Source organism: Oxyura jamaicensis, chromosome 5 (genome assembly GCF_011077185.1).
Source record: "Oxyura jamaicensis isolate SHBP4307 breed ruddy duck chromosome 5, BPBGC_Ojam_1.0, whole genome shotgun sequence".
Taxonomy (NCBI): Eukaryota; Metazoa; Chordata; class Aves; order Anseriformes; family Anatidae; genus Oxyura; species Oxyura jamaicensis.
In genome coordinates this window covers 14,611,429-14,626,655 of record NC_048897.1, presented here as the reverse complement: position 1 = coordinate 14,626,655, position 15,227 = coordinate 14,611,429, and positions in this window count along the sequence as shown.

Sequence of the window (15,227 nt, the reverse complement as noted above, 5' to 3'; positions counted from 1 at the left end):
CAATTTTTTTTTTTTTTTTTTTTTTTTTTTTTTTTTTTTTTTTGTCTTTGAAAAAGCTGATCCAAATACTTGGACTACCCAGGATAAGAGCAAAAATTGTTATTGCCTACAAGTGCAGAGTTTTGTATCTCCTAAGGAAGAGAGTACTGTTACATCTAGAGCACTATCTAAATAGGTTCTCTTGTTGTTTAATTACCACTTTTCTTTGTATACATTGTATAATTTCATGTACAAGTAACTTTTTAAGTGTGATCCTCTGCATAGGAGATCAGTCATACTGTTATAAACTATATAGTTATAAAATGTGATATATAAAATGATTATATGGTTATTTCTAAAATATGATTTACATCATGCTTTGACCAGAAGGATTTTCTATTTTATGCATATGTAATATCTACATTTCATTCTCTGGTTTGACAGCACTGTATCCTAAGGAATAGTTGGAATTTCCTTTTATTCATAAATTCTACTTTTCAGAAAAATTCTTGCAATGGATATTTTTACAAGAGAAAGAGATTAATTAAATGATACAAATTGTAAAGGCTCTGTTGCCTTTGGTTTGTCACTTTAATAGTGAATAATGTTGATGGATAGAGATTGGAGTTGTATTAAATCACAGCCTGCTCCTAATCCTTTCCTTTTCTTTGAAATACAATATAAACAGAACATTCCAAACTGCTCTTCAGTCAGACAGGTGTTCATAATCTTCTCTTATAATGCAAGGATTAGGGAGTATGGTGTTACAGAAGAATGCTGAATCATCAACAAACTTAAAAAGAAAAGAAAAGAAAACAACAACAAAAAACAACTAAAGCCATAATGGCGATTTAATGTTTAGATTCTTATGGCATAATATTTGAAGTTTATATTATCTTTCTTCACCTTATTTGGCATGAAAACTTTATCTTGTATTTCTCCTACAAAGATATGAGCTGAACAATTTCTTTACATGTAATTTAGTCTGGAATACAAATACTGTTTAGTCTTTTCTTACAAGCTATTTACAAAGCCAAAACCCACAAAAAACACTGTCCACTTAAAGGTGGAGATTGCAACTGTAATTAAGAAAAGAAAAGGAGAGGTCAGAGTACATAACTTTCCTTTGGCTTTTTTGTAGCTTGATTTTCATCCAGAATAGTTGATGTGGGGTTCAGTGGGAGACTGGAGAATGGTCAACATAGCATAGATGGCTATACAAAAAGGTATCTCCTGGGATTTGCATGCAATTCCCTTAAAATTGAGGAGACCAAGAACCTTTAGAACCTTTCCCATTCAGATAATCCAGATCGTATTTTTATCACTGCAGTAGTAACACAAAATTATTTTCTAGGTATTTGGCTTTTAATTTGGTTGTCTCCTTGTGTGGAGATAAATTAGATGCTAGATAAAGTAGCAGAAGAATTATTATTATTCCCTATAACAGTATTTGTTTAAAATAATTAAGAATAAATTGACAGAACTGCAGATACATTGTAATGTGCATTTTCCATGAAAATGTGGTGATCTACATTTGGAAAAATCCCATCCACAGAAAAAAATAGATGTTACATGTGTCTTTCAGTTTTTAGGTAGATACTTAAAGTCCTAATTTCACAGTCTTACTAAAATATCATTTATTAATAATGAACTAAATGTAGTTTTAACAGTGAGTTTGAAGAATTGAATGCTATTTTCAATTGGTCTGTGAAGGTAAGAATGTAGCTTTCATGTCTCTTTGGAAAAGCATTTTGGACCAAAGAGTTGAAGTAGAGAAATACGATATTTTTACCACAATATAACAATATAACAGTATCACCTTGAACACAACTTCTTCAATGGAAGCGGAATGGCATTTCTGAGTTGCAATTTGAAATAAATAGTATCTCTGATTTAGAGAGGGTCTTCCTTTTATCTTCTCTCTCATAAGTTTTTTAGCAGTTTACATGTTTGTGACAAATTTATCAATAGGCTATCTTGATGAGATTTCGTTAGAACAGTGCTTTTCTACATTGATAAAATAAAGGATATTTTCCTTCCTACTCTAAAATTGTGTTTAAGTTGTTTAGAATACGCATATGAGTTGATTGATGAGGACCATAATTATGAGATGATTGATGAGTACCAAAATTAGAAGTATTTCAAACTGAGGCTGAAATAAGTTTCAAGTTTTCTTAAATTTCAGAAACAGACAAACAGGACAGTTTTAATTCCTTGATTCATCACTTAATTTGTACTTAGGCACTCCTCTTACTGTTCTTAAGAACAGCAGAATGTAACTTAAAATACTGCTTTTGTAATCCCTGGTGCTTTTTTATTCTGCTTAATTATGACTGTTAGTTAAAATAACTCCGACTTTCTGGATGCTTGATTTGCAGGGAAGAGAACTGGTAGTGTCTAATATAGAATAAATACTACAGGAATCCTACAGGAGTGTAGAAAATCAATATATTTAATTTAAGGCAGAGCAATAATGTGACAGATTTTCATCAAAAATCAAATAGGATTTTAACATCAGCATGTTCCCAAAGATCTGAACATTTGGGAACTCTCTATGGCCTTAAAATGACGAATGGTTGCGTATTCCTGTGACTCATTTCTAAATAAGTAATATCCCATAACAGTTTTCTTAAATGCGTAGGTTTTACAGATGCTCTCTTTTTATCAACTGATTATCGATCTGTACATGACATCACTCTTGCAGATGATCTGTCTTGCAATATTTGTACATAAATAAAGAAATACAGGAAAAGACAGGGTCTGACAGTTTCATCAGAAATCTTCAGAAATCCTCTATTTTTTTCATACAATTCTGTTGGTGATCCTCTAAACAGTTAGATAATGTCATTCCTTAGTTTAAATCTTTCTGCCCTCTTGTTATGGTTACTTACCTAAAAAAAATAGGTCTTATTCATTGTTACAATTACAACTGAATAAATGAATACATTTCAGTAGCTAAGCATGATGAATTCAAAGCCATACCTATTTTTTACTACTATAGCCCCATTTTACTATTTCATCTTTTCTAAGTAATTAGAAATGGTAATTCAAAATATTGTTGATATAGCTTCACTTGTAGTATTTTGTTGCTCCTTGGGATATCTTTCCAAAATAGATTCTCCTCAGTAGTAGTGTTTTCTTTTTCATTTTCCTCTTAACTCATTTTTATTAACTGACTTAACTCTAATTTTATTAACAGAAGAAGATTTTAACCCTATCTTCCTAATGAAAGGATGAAATATAGGACTGAATCCAAACCCTACACCTATAAACACCCAAATCTAAGTGATATTTGAAGTCTTGAAGGTAACAGTATGATTAAAAGGAAAATGTATCAAATTTATTCAATATCAAATTTAACAGAGAAATTACCTAAGAAATGTTTCACAAATAATGAAGACTAAACAGATTTGATAAAAGATTATATGTTGCAATGAATCTGTTTCCTTGCCACCACTGATATTTTGACACTTGTTGAGTAAACTGATGTTAATATAACATTAGAAAAAATTATCCTCCTGAGAGGCAATCTAGATAAACAAAGTGATATTAATGTTTTCTATGATATTTATTTAGCTAAAATGGCTGATTAGATGTTAAACAGAATGGAGGTTAATGATCTTTGTTATTGGTGTTATAAAAATTAAAAAAGAATAAAATAGGGTTAATGATGTATCCCATTATTGTTATTATGGGGATTAAATGCATTCTGTTGTCCGCTGCACAGAAAAAATGGGCCTCAAGCTGTGAGTAATTAACAAAATTATATTATTATCTAACCTTATGCTGTAATTAATTACTCTCTTCACTGTATTTTTCAGTGTTGACTATATGCGGTTTAGGTATCTCTTCAGATTTGCAAGTAAAAATGGATGAAATAATCTTGTGACTGATTTAGACCAGCCTGTATGCAAAAGCTTTTATTTATTACATAAATGCAGAATGAAATAGAAGAGTGTATAGGACAAAAGTGGACTAGATTAAAGATTAATGAAGAATTTCTTTACCATACCTAAAGGATGTCATTTTCACTTCATTTTCACTTTTGTTTTGAACATTTACATTACAGCAAAATGCCCACTGGGATTTTTTTCTTTTTTTAATTAATATGTATATCAACTGGTGAGATAAACTATCTATTTATTATTGGTTGTTTTTGTTATGATTGTGTATGTCAACCCAGAACAAGACCTTATTGTGCTAGGCTCTTTACAAACAGAGAATACCAGATGGTCCCAGCTCTAGAGAGTTTATAGTCTGAATCAACAGGGTGAATCATGAGGCATAACATAAAACAGTAGTGTGAACAATGTGATGGCAGCAAATGTTACATTAGTTCCATAATTTCTTGCTGAAAACAAGGAGGGAGGTTTTAGTATGTTTACTGGTGAATTAGGTCTAATATGGTGAAGGTGACACTGTTAGCACTTTGCAGCGCTGTGAAAACTTTTGAGGGTGACACTGTGAAGCAGCCTCATGGCTACACACTTCCATCTTCTCCCTCCAAATTGTCTCTGCACCTCTGGAGTACTAGAAAGGTGTCGAAATGAGGAAAAGGTTGACTGATTAAACTATTGTAGAGGAAGGACAATTTTGGACCAAGCAACTAATTGTAATTTTAGCCAAAAAAAAAAAAAAAAAAAAAAAAAAAAAAAAAAAGTTATCCACTTTGGTAGCTTTACTTTCTTCTGCTGGAGTCTCTCATTGGCTTGATTGTCTAATTTTTTGTTAAGAATCAATGGTCAGAGCGAGAAGCCATGTGAAAACCTCTACCATGCAGGGAGTTTCCCCTATGGATGGTGTTTCAGTTCTTGCATGAGATGCAGAAAGAAAGACTCTTCTACTGCTTGCAGATGCAGATCAAACTCTGTTTTTTTTATACTTCACCTTCATCTACAACTGCAGTCCATATGAACCCTCATTCAACCTGTAGAATAAAAATTATTTGATTCCTCCAGATTTAAGGAGTTCAAGGCAAGTGATACATCTATCATCTTCATTTTGTTGGTCCTGCACAATCTCATCAGATAGAAGACTTCTACTTCAGCCAGTTCCTTTATTTAACTGATGTTCCTTCTTTATGCTTTTTATCACACAAGGGATATAGAGATGCTACAGTTGCTTAGCAAGAGTAGGTACAAGGCCAAAGTAATACATCACAAAAGTTTTTTCTGAATGCTCATAATATCAAAAGTTCAGAAACAACAAAAACTTACAGTGTTTTTAAGAGAATATTAAGACAAGAGAGATGAAGTCATATGATATATAGGTTAAAAAATTCTAGATTTAGTTTACAGAGAACTATATCTTTTTCCATAATTTTGTCTGATGGAAAAGATAAGAATTGTTTCATTTTCTGAAGATGGTTCATGTTTCATCTTCTTTGGGAATTGGTCAGATTTTTATCTCCAGTTGGTAAATTCCATGAGATTCTTACAGGGTGCATAAAGTGTGGGTTTCTTTCTGTTCATGTTTTGAACATAGCTTGTTAGTGTTAGTAGGCTTTGTGTCAGGCCTAAAAATTGAAGGAACCTGTCCCACACCATAAATGATTACAGCAGTCTGACAGAGAAAGCAGATGTTCTTTACCAGCAGTCATGGACATGCAGCACTGCCAGTGATGTATCCAGGTTTTCAAACCCACACCAAGCATTTTGGCAGATACTGACTTCATTGCATGTTCAGAGCTCCCTTTTAGGTCAAAGGGAGATTGAAAGACGTACAGGAGGCACACAGTCTGTCACAATACATATAATGCATACTGATTTAGGTAAATCTTAGTAAGAGGTATGTGGACATTGTTCACATAGAACAGGTCTGAGAAGCAGCTGTATGTTGAAAGACACTGGTCTGTCTTCTGTGAAAATCTCACCCATTATTTTTTTTTACAGACAGACAAGAAGAACTTAAAGGAAATACAGGGAAGCACAAAGCATTTTTGCCTGCTCCAAAGTGAAGCTGTAATTCAAAAGCATCTAAACAGAGCCATCAATTCTGTCATAAAGTATAAGAACAGAGTAGAATATAGTCACACAGGTGTTTTGTGCAGCTTCCCTTGACAGGTGAGTAAGCCAAGAGATGAGTGAATTACAGGAACACAAAATGAAAAGTATTTGTGAACAATGCAGCTCAGAGCTCTGTGCCAGCTATAAGGGGCATATTCACTGAGTGGGAAACTGCAGGAGCAGCACTGACCTATCACATGTGACAAAGGCAATCAAAAAAAAAAACACAAAAAAAAGCCAGAAAAATAGAAGAAAAACAAAAGAGTTTTCTACAGTTCTATGTCTCTATATACTTTCCAATATCACTTGCCTTCAGTAAAGCATAAGTTCTATGTCTCTATATACTTTCCAATATCACTTGCCTTCAGTAAAGCATAAGAAAAGATAGAAGCCTACAAAACATACTGTCCTTGTCCCTACTGCCAGTCAGAGGAAAGAAGTACATGAACATTCAATTTAAATTGAATTTGCTCAATGGAAAGTGATAACTCTAAATAATAAAATAGGTAGTTAGAGAAGGACCTAAGTTGAAACAAAATATTTCAAAGCAACCTTGACTAGTTCTCCCAGCTTTATATTCTATGTATTGTGAAATTAGGTTCAAGTTTTAAAGAAACAGTAAGAATTACTCCCACATATTTTTAGCAAATTACCTTAAAAGTGAGGAAAGATTCTGTAATTGCATGGAGCTTAGTGTTTGTTTTCAAACAATCAATTTCTTTCAGGTTTTGAACTCCTACATTTTGTTTAATCAAACAAGATGTGTATAATTTACTATTTTATTTAAATGTTGGAGTTACCTTTTCTAGCATAATAAATTAAAACAACACAAATGATACAAATGCCCCCCCCCAAAAAAAAAAAAAAAAAAGTAATTTTGTAACGACGGTACCTAGAAAAAAGAATTTAGATGTGTTCATCATTTCTCTCCTATATGCCATCTCTGTCATGGGACTGTAGAATTCGGAGTCTGAGCAGACGTCAAATACTTCTAGGATTTAATACTTGTATAACAGAAGGAATGGAAAACTGGAAAGAAATTACAAGAAAAAAGAAGTAGCAAATTGTCACTGGAGAATAGGGGAGGGTGCTGAGAAACTGTCAGGGACAAGCAAGAAGAAAAATAATTTGAAGTAGGAAGTGTAAACTAGGCTGAGACTTGTGACTGGTGAGAAATAGTCAACCATTGAAATGTTAACACAACATGTATCAGCACTATAATACATCTTAATGAATGAATAATCTTAAGTATATATTATACATACTTTAAGTAATTTTTTCCACTAAATATACACAAACACCTATAAGCATTATTTTCCTTTTCTAATAGTTGTATTTTTACTGAGTCCCTTATTTGGGATTGTTAAAGACAACCCAGACTGGTTAAATTCTAGTTGTATATAATCTCTCGTACCAGAACAGAAAGGATATTTGGGAACACTGGCACTTTATCCTCTAGGTACCGTATGGATTTCTATCAATTTTTGTAATTCTTTTACTTATATTAAGACTACCTTTTATAATTTAACAGCACTGGGGACACTGATCATTGGGACAGCTATATAAAATTACAGTAAATAGAAATAAGAGAACCTAGTATGGTGGAAAGTGGATACATTTGCAATAGGAGCAAGCAGAAGAGATGCCCATCTTATGACTGTTATCTGTTCCCTTAACTATGAAATCATCTGCTTACAGAATGTCCTTTTTGTTTTGTTTTCTTTTCTGGTGCAGGGTAATGGCACGCCAAATATGAACTACGTTAGTGATAATCAGACTGTGCTATTCATATTTTCTTTCCACAGTACTAGCCCCTCAGAATGGTCCTAGAAACAGTAATGGGACTTCTGATAAAGAAGGATGTCTTTAATATATAGACACCACAGACTATTTCTGATTAACTTCTCTGATGTGAAGTCAAATATTTAACCTGTGTTGTCTGAGAGTGCTGGTCACTGTTTTGAACTCTGTAAGACAGTTTTCTAGCCATATATTTGCATTTCTTTAATACATGCTTTCTGCAAACATATTTTGTCAACACTCCCTCTGTTAGATACCATATATTTAACTCAATGTTTTTTTCCAATGTAATTTGTGAAGACTACCTCACCTATATGGAAATACAGATGGGTATAATTTCCTAGGGATTAAGTTAAGAACATAAGTGACAGTAATAAAATAATCAAAACAAATATTACATCACTGGAAAGGAACCATTTCAGATTTTCCAGATTTCCAGATTTTCCAGAGCTCCGAATTTTAGTTCAACTTTAGTATCCAAAACATAGCTCTCATGTCAGTTTGGTTAAGCATCCCCTGGTGTTCTATGAAGCAATCAGAATTTTTAACTTCAGTTTGCAGCTTTGTGTTTAAGTCAAAGAATGTATTTTGAAGATGTTTATAATGATTTGTATCAGATCTTGACTTGCTTTAATAACCTTATTTACCAGAAACAGGTATTTAGTACCTTCCAATAGTCAGACTGTTTCACCCATATGCACTAGAACTACTGAGAGGTAACAAATGTAGTTGGGTATTTATGGCTATGTCTACACCCATACCATTGGTCTTGTATTTGAGTATCTTGACAAAAGAGAGTTCACTAGTTTTATGAGCCTTAGTGATGATTCTGAATGAACTGATCCAACCATTTATAATAAAAAGATGCATCCTTTGGTAAAACAAACAAACAAAAAAGTTTTATTAATAGTACAGCAAGTTTTTAAAAGTTATTGTTAACGAGAATGGCGTCTTTGTTTTCAATGTTGACAAGTGATGCGTGAGAAAAACAGATATAAGCAGAGGAAGATCTGGAATGGCCATCTATCTAGCCAGCCATTGGACTTAAAACTTCATCAGTATTCTCATCATATAAGTCAGCATTTTAAGCTTACTTCCTCATTGTCATGCTGGTATGTCATTTAATGCTTCCATGTAGCTATTCCTATGTAGTCTACTTTGCCTAAGCAGACGTGAGATATGTCTGCTTCTTACTTCATCTGTATAATATCTGTAATGACAAGCTCACCAGTTCAGTGAAGCATTTTGACACGATGAGGGCACAAGTTATTTTAAAATTTGCATTAGTATTTGTTACATGTTTTGGGAAAACGTGCTTCATTCTTCAACATATTAAAATATCACCATTTGCTTATATTTCAACCTCAGCGAAGGCATTGTCTTGGGAGAGGACGGTCTTAAGCATGTTATGTGCTTTTTTTTTGATTCAGAAGCTGTAATGTTTTGCACCTGAAAACATGCAGAGTTATGCAAATATGTGCTTTATAGACATTTTTAAAAGAAGTTGGCCATTACAATGTCAGCTGAGTTATTTCTTCCATAAACAGAGTTTTAGGATTTTCTGTATGAAGGAACAAAACTGGCGAGAACATTTTATGAGTGAAGGAAGGGCAGTAACTCAGGCTATCAAAGAGAAAGTATCATATAATCATTATTTATATGGTGTCTTATTTCCTTCCCTACAGTCACACTTATCTTAATTATTTGTTTTCCTGATAATTGCCCAATTTTCCATTGTAATTCATATGGTTCATTTTTCATCTTTAGAAGAATACTACTTGCCACAATATGGTGTTAGTAAAATAATTGAAAGAAATATGAAATAATGCATGATAAAACAATTAATGCAAAGTATTCAAATACTTTGTCCACTATATTTAAGGTCACTGTGCATAAAATGTAATTTAGCCAATGGTTGTTCCATTGCAAATGCAATATGGATGCAATACAAAATTATATCTTTGGTACAGGAAATCATAAGATTGCACCCACAAATGGTAGTGTTTCTCCCCATGAATGTAACAAACAAGATTAAAAGAAGTTATTAACATTCAAGCAGAATCAACCATTCTTATGTTGAAAGTAAATTTTATTCAGGCAATGACTTCTGAATTTGAAGTCTACATTGTGAGACATATTTTGGTATTATCCTAACTTTTGAGCTTGCTGTCATTTATTCCACTCAAGTAGAAATTTTGGAAACTGTTGTGTATTATTGTAAGGTGTATTTTTAACCTGGGGTCGCTACAAGGTAAAGACAAGGAGTAGTACACTGTTTGACCCGTCACAGGAATTCCAGATAAAACCCCAGAAGTTGAGTCAGAGATAATCACAAGATCTGGAATCTGCAATAACAAACTGTTCATATATCTACCTGTCAGCTGTCTTCCTCTAAGGGAGGGACACAAGGTCACTGAAATGGCCATTTTCCATCTTTTTTTTTTTTTTTTTTTTTTTTTTTTCTCGTCATACCATAGGGTAAATGCAAATCAAATATTTACAGGAAAATATTTCTATTTTTTTTTTTTCAGGTTCCCATAAGAAATAGTAACTAAACCATACAATTTTGTCTGAGAATGTTAAGTCTATTTTTAAGTTCAATTAATGAAATATATTATAATTAAATAAATTAGGTATTACCTTTTTCATTAAATGAAAATAAGAATGTATGGAAGGAAAGACAGAGATACAAAAATGGAAGATGGATCACTTACTGAATTCAGTAAACCAGTTCTACCTGCAACAATGCAATACAAACATCACATCTTACCCCACTACCTTCCCATCCTATTCCATTATAAATTTTAAAAATTATCTTAACTCCCTAAATCCACAAGAGGTTTTGATATAAGAGCTCCTAACACAGTTACAGCCATAGCTCTTCAAGTAATGAAAGTATCATTTATTGTCCAATAACAGTGGTTAAATTAATGAATAATATTAGGTAGTGATGTCACAATGCCAAACTCTAGGACTTCATTATTATTGGTTTTCTTAATGAAAAGTGTTGAAATTGTTAGAATCAGACAATTTTATCTCTGTTTTTCTCTATTACAAGAAGTCTGATTATGTTAAAAAAGCAAAAGTAAACAAGCTGGCTCTACAAGAATATTTCATCCATTTTCAATTGTATTTTGCCTGCAAACTCTGGAAAGGTAAGAGTAAGGAGAGCAGAAAAAGCAATGTTTCTTTGACTAACTTGGATAATTTAAAAGAGAAAATAAATTTGAACATTTCAGGTATATTCAGCAATCAAGACCCCTGTGAGGCTACTGAGAAACAGAAATAATTTTATCTCTGTGCCTATCCCACTGTTCTTTATACAGTCTGGGTGTCTTATAGCCTTGCATTTATTTAACAGTGCAACAGCCAGCTTTTGACCAGTGCTATTCTCATTTTTTCCTTGGCAGGGAGGGAATTGTTTGCTGCCTGGGTTCACACAGGAAGCCAGCGCAAGAGCAGCAGCTATTCTCCTGGGTCTCACGTTGGCACTCTGACAGCTGAACCCAGCTTCCTGTGCTCTGAGCCCGGACAGGACACAGAGACACATTCATTTGGCCAAGGGGGAAGGGAACCCCTGCATTCCTTCCTTATTTTGCTTATTTTGTTTGTATTTAGGAGGGGCCTGTTGCAGTTTTCGTGCAGGGCAAGGTTATTTAAATTTGAGAATCAGTAGCCACGTATTTTTCAGTATTTGTTAAAGTACATAGGGGATGAATTCCAGACAGTCTGTATCCACACCAAAAAGCAGTCCAAGGCTTTTACCAATGTTTATAATGAATGCTAATACTTTGTTGTTGGTCAGTGTGTATCTTCATCTATTATATCTTATATGCATATAATGTATTTTTACAGGTGAAAAGAGCAGCATGAATAGCATATGTGAAATGAAAATAATTTTTCCCTTGGGAAAAGAACTGACTTTATCTGGAGTTATATATTAGAAGTGACATTTAGAATCTTTTTTTTTTTTTTTTTTTTAGTTGAAAGGAAGGACCATTGTTTTGAATGACTTCATGATCGAGCTATTTATAAAATAGAATTTGTTTTCCTGATTTTCTGAAAAAGGTGCCTTCCTGTTTAAGTTAATTTTATGTGTATGTAATATACTGCTGTTGTACTAAAACAGAGTACGGTAGTAATATTTTATCATACTTATTAGTGTCAGTATTTATTTTTTTATTTATTTTGCTAGTTCTGTTAAGGTAGCACTTCTCTTTTTCAGATAGCATCTCTGTAAAAATGAGACTGTACATTTTCTGGGGAAAAATACATTTTTTCTCATATGCAGGATATAGGTCTATGTTACTTATGTGAATCAAACACATTTTCATAATTATACAGTCAGTGTATTGTAAAAAAATATCAGGTTAATTTTCTGTGTTTGAAGAAAGATGCAAAACTTTTCTAAGGAAAGTAGTGGAGCTCAGTGGAGCTAAGAACCTGAGAGTTCTGGTTTTACAGCCTAAGATATGTCTCATTAATCATGTGCCTTTGCAACTTCAAATCAATTGTATATCTGCATGTGCATTTTTGTGTAATATATTGTGCACTCTGCTTTGTAATGGGCTGAACTTAAGTAGTAGCTGTCAGTATGTCTTAGAACAGCAAAAGTGATAACACAGAGAATTATTTTTTTCCTATATAATTTTGTCAATTATACAATGAAGGGAAGTAACTATTTTTCTTTTGGAAGTGTAGTGTGTATATCACAGAAGAGGGTTGATCTAAGGGACAAAGCTGATACATGACCTCATCACTCTTGATTTGGTTGCTCTATATAGACTTGTTATAAAAGAGAAGATTTTAAAGGGATGAAGTTGAGTTAAGAAAAATATTCAAAAAATTGTAAAAGAACAACTGATAATCAGTTGAAAATCAATACGTAAATTTTGTTTCCACTTTTGTTGTTTTATTGAATATAGGAAACTGCCTATTAGCACTATATTTATTGTAGATGGAAGGAAGTGGGTAGAAGAATTATTGTGAATAATTGTAAAGGAAAGGAAGAGGTTTTTAGAAATTTTAAATAGTGGAGGGAGAGTAGCAAATATTAAAAAACAGAAAGTAGAAAATATAGAAATTCAGGTTTGAAACCAACTAAGGAACCTGAAGGTGCTAAGTCTGTGTGACCTGATGAGATACACTGAGGGACGTTCTGAGGGAACTGGCAGATTTAGTTACTAAGCCACTAACCATTACATATGAGAAGTTGTGGCAGTCTGGTGAAGTTCCTACTGACAGGAAAAGGGGAAACAACCTCATTTTTAAAAAGGGAGAAAAGAAAGACTTGAAGATCTTCAGGCCAGTCAGTCTCACCTCTGTGCCCAGCAAGATCATGGAGGAGATGCTCCTGGAAACCATGCCAATACACATGGTGATTGGTTACAGCAAACAGGGCTTCACTAAGGGCAAATTATGCCTGATAAATGTGGTGGCCTTCTATGATGGGGTTACGGCATTGGTGAATAAGAGAAGAGCAACTGATGTCATCTACCTGGAGTTGTGCAAAACACTTGATACTGTCTCACATAATATCCTTGTCTCTAAATTGGAGAGACATGGATTGGACAGATGGACTACTTGGTGGTCAAAAATTGGCTGTATGTTCATACTCAAAGAGCTCGATGTCCAGGTGGAGACCAGTGATAAGTAGTGTCTGTCAGGGGTCAGTATTGGGACCAGCACTGTTTAACACCAACATCTGTGTGGTGTGGTCACCATGCTGGAGGGAAAGGATCTGGAGGGAGGGATCTGGACAGGCTTGAGAGGTGAGTCTGTAGGAACCTCATGAGGTTCAACAAGGCCAACTGCAAGGTCCTGCATCTGGGCTGGAGCAATCCAAGAATAAACACAGATTGAGTGGAGTGTGGATTGAGAGCAACCCAGAGGAGAAGCACCTGAGGATGCTGGTTGATGAGAAGCTCAACAGGAGCTGGTAATGTGTGCTTGCAGCCCAGAAAGCCAACTGTATCCTGGGCTGCATCAAAAGAAGCATGACCAGCAGGTCAAGGGAGGTGATTGTCCTTCTCTAATCTGCTCTTCTGAGACCCCACCTGGAGTAATGTGTTCAGTTCTGGGGCCTCCAGCACAAAAAGGACAAGGTCCTGTTGGAGTGAGTCCAGAGGAGGGCCACAAGAATGATCAAAGGGCTGGAGAACCTCTCCTAAGAAGAGAGGTCGACAGAGTTGGGGTTGTTCAGCCTGGAAAAGAGAAGGCTCTAGGGAGACCTTATATCAGCCTTCTAGTACCTAAAGGGAGCCTACAGGAAGGCTGGGGAGGGACTCTTCATCAGAAAGTGTAGTGATAATACAAAAAGTTATGGCTTTAACCTAAAGGAGGGTAGATTTAGATTAGATATTAGGAAGAAATTAGAAAGTATAAGTAATATAATATAGGAGCACCTCTCCTATGAAGAAAAGCTAAGATGGCTGTCAATGTGCAGGCAGGAGAAGATAAGAAGGTTCTGGGGAGACCACAATTCAGTCTTTCATTACTTAAAGGGGGCTTATAGAAAAAAATGGAGATAGACATTTTACATGTACAGATAGTGATAGAACAAGGACAGCTTTGAACTAAAAGAGGGAAGATTTAGATTAGATGTTAGGAGGAAATTCAGAGGGTGGTGAGTAGGCTGCCCAAGAGAAGGTATGGATGCCCCCAGTCTTTGGCCAGGCTGGATGGATCATCCTGGTCTAGCAGGAAGTGTCCCTACCCATCACAGAAGAGTTGGAACTAGGTGAGCTGTATGGTACCTTCCAACCCAAACTGTGCTATGATTCTATTATTTTATGGCTTTAGTGTAAGTACATTAAGTGCAGTTTTTCTCCTGTTTCTTCACTATCTTGTCTTATAAAAAAATATATTAAAAGTGCATATTTTAGGCTTTATGAATAAATTTGTTTATATATACATGTATTCATATCTACGAACTATCTTAACCTGATTTGATTTAAGCATAATTTAGCTATAATGATTCCCTTCCCCAAGATCTATAAAACAGGATCCTGGGACTTAATGTCTAGCTCCACAGAGCATGCTTTGCTTTATCTGAAGACTAACTGAAGATATCCCCATTTGAATTGCATGTTTTAGATAGAGACTTGGCATCTCAGGAATCATGAAAGTTGAATCTGTCTTCAAGTAATTGTTTGTGACAATGAAGACTCTGGTTTACAGTAAGGTACTGGGACTCATGCTTGTCAAAATTTGTGAAGTTATTAAGAATCCATCAGAGTTATAAACTCAATCATTAAACACCATCAAGAGTATAATAACTTTCTTTTCTTTTTCTTTTTTCTTTTCTTTTCTTTTTCTTCTTTTTTCTTCTTTTTTCTTTCTTTTCTTTTCTTTTCTTTTCTTCTTTTTTCTTCTTTTTTCTTTCTTTTCTTTTCTTTTTTCTTTTCTTTTCTTTTCTTTTCTTTTCTTTTCTTTTCTTTTCTT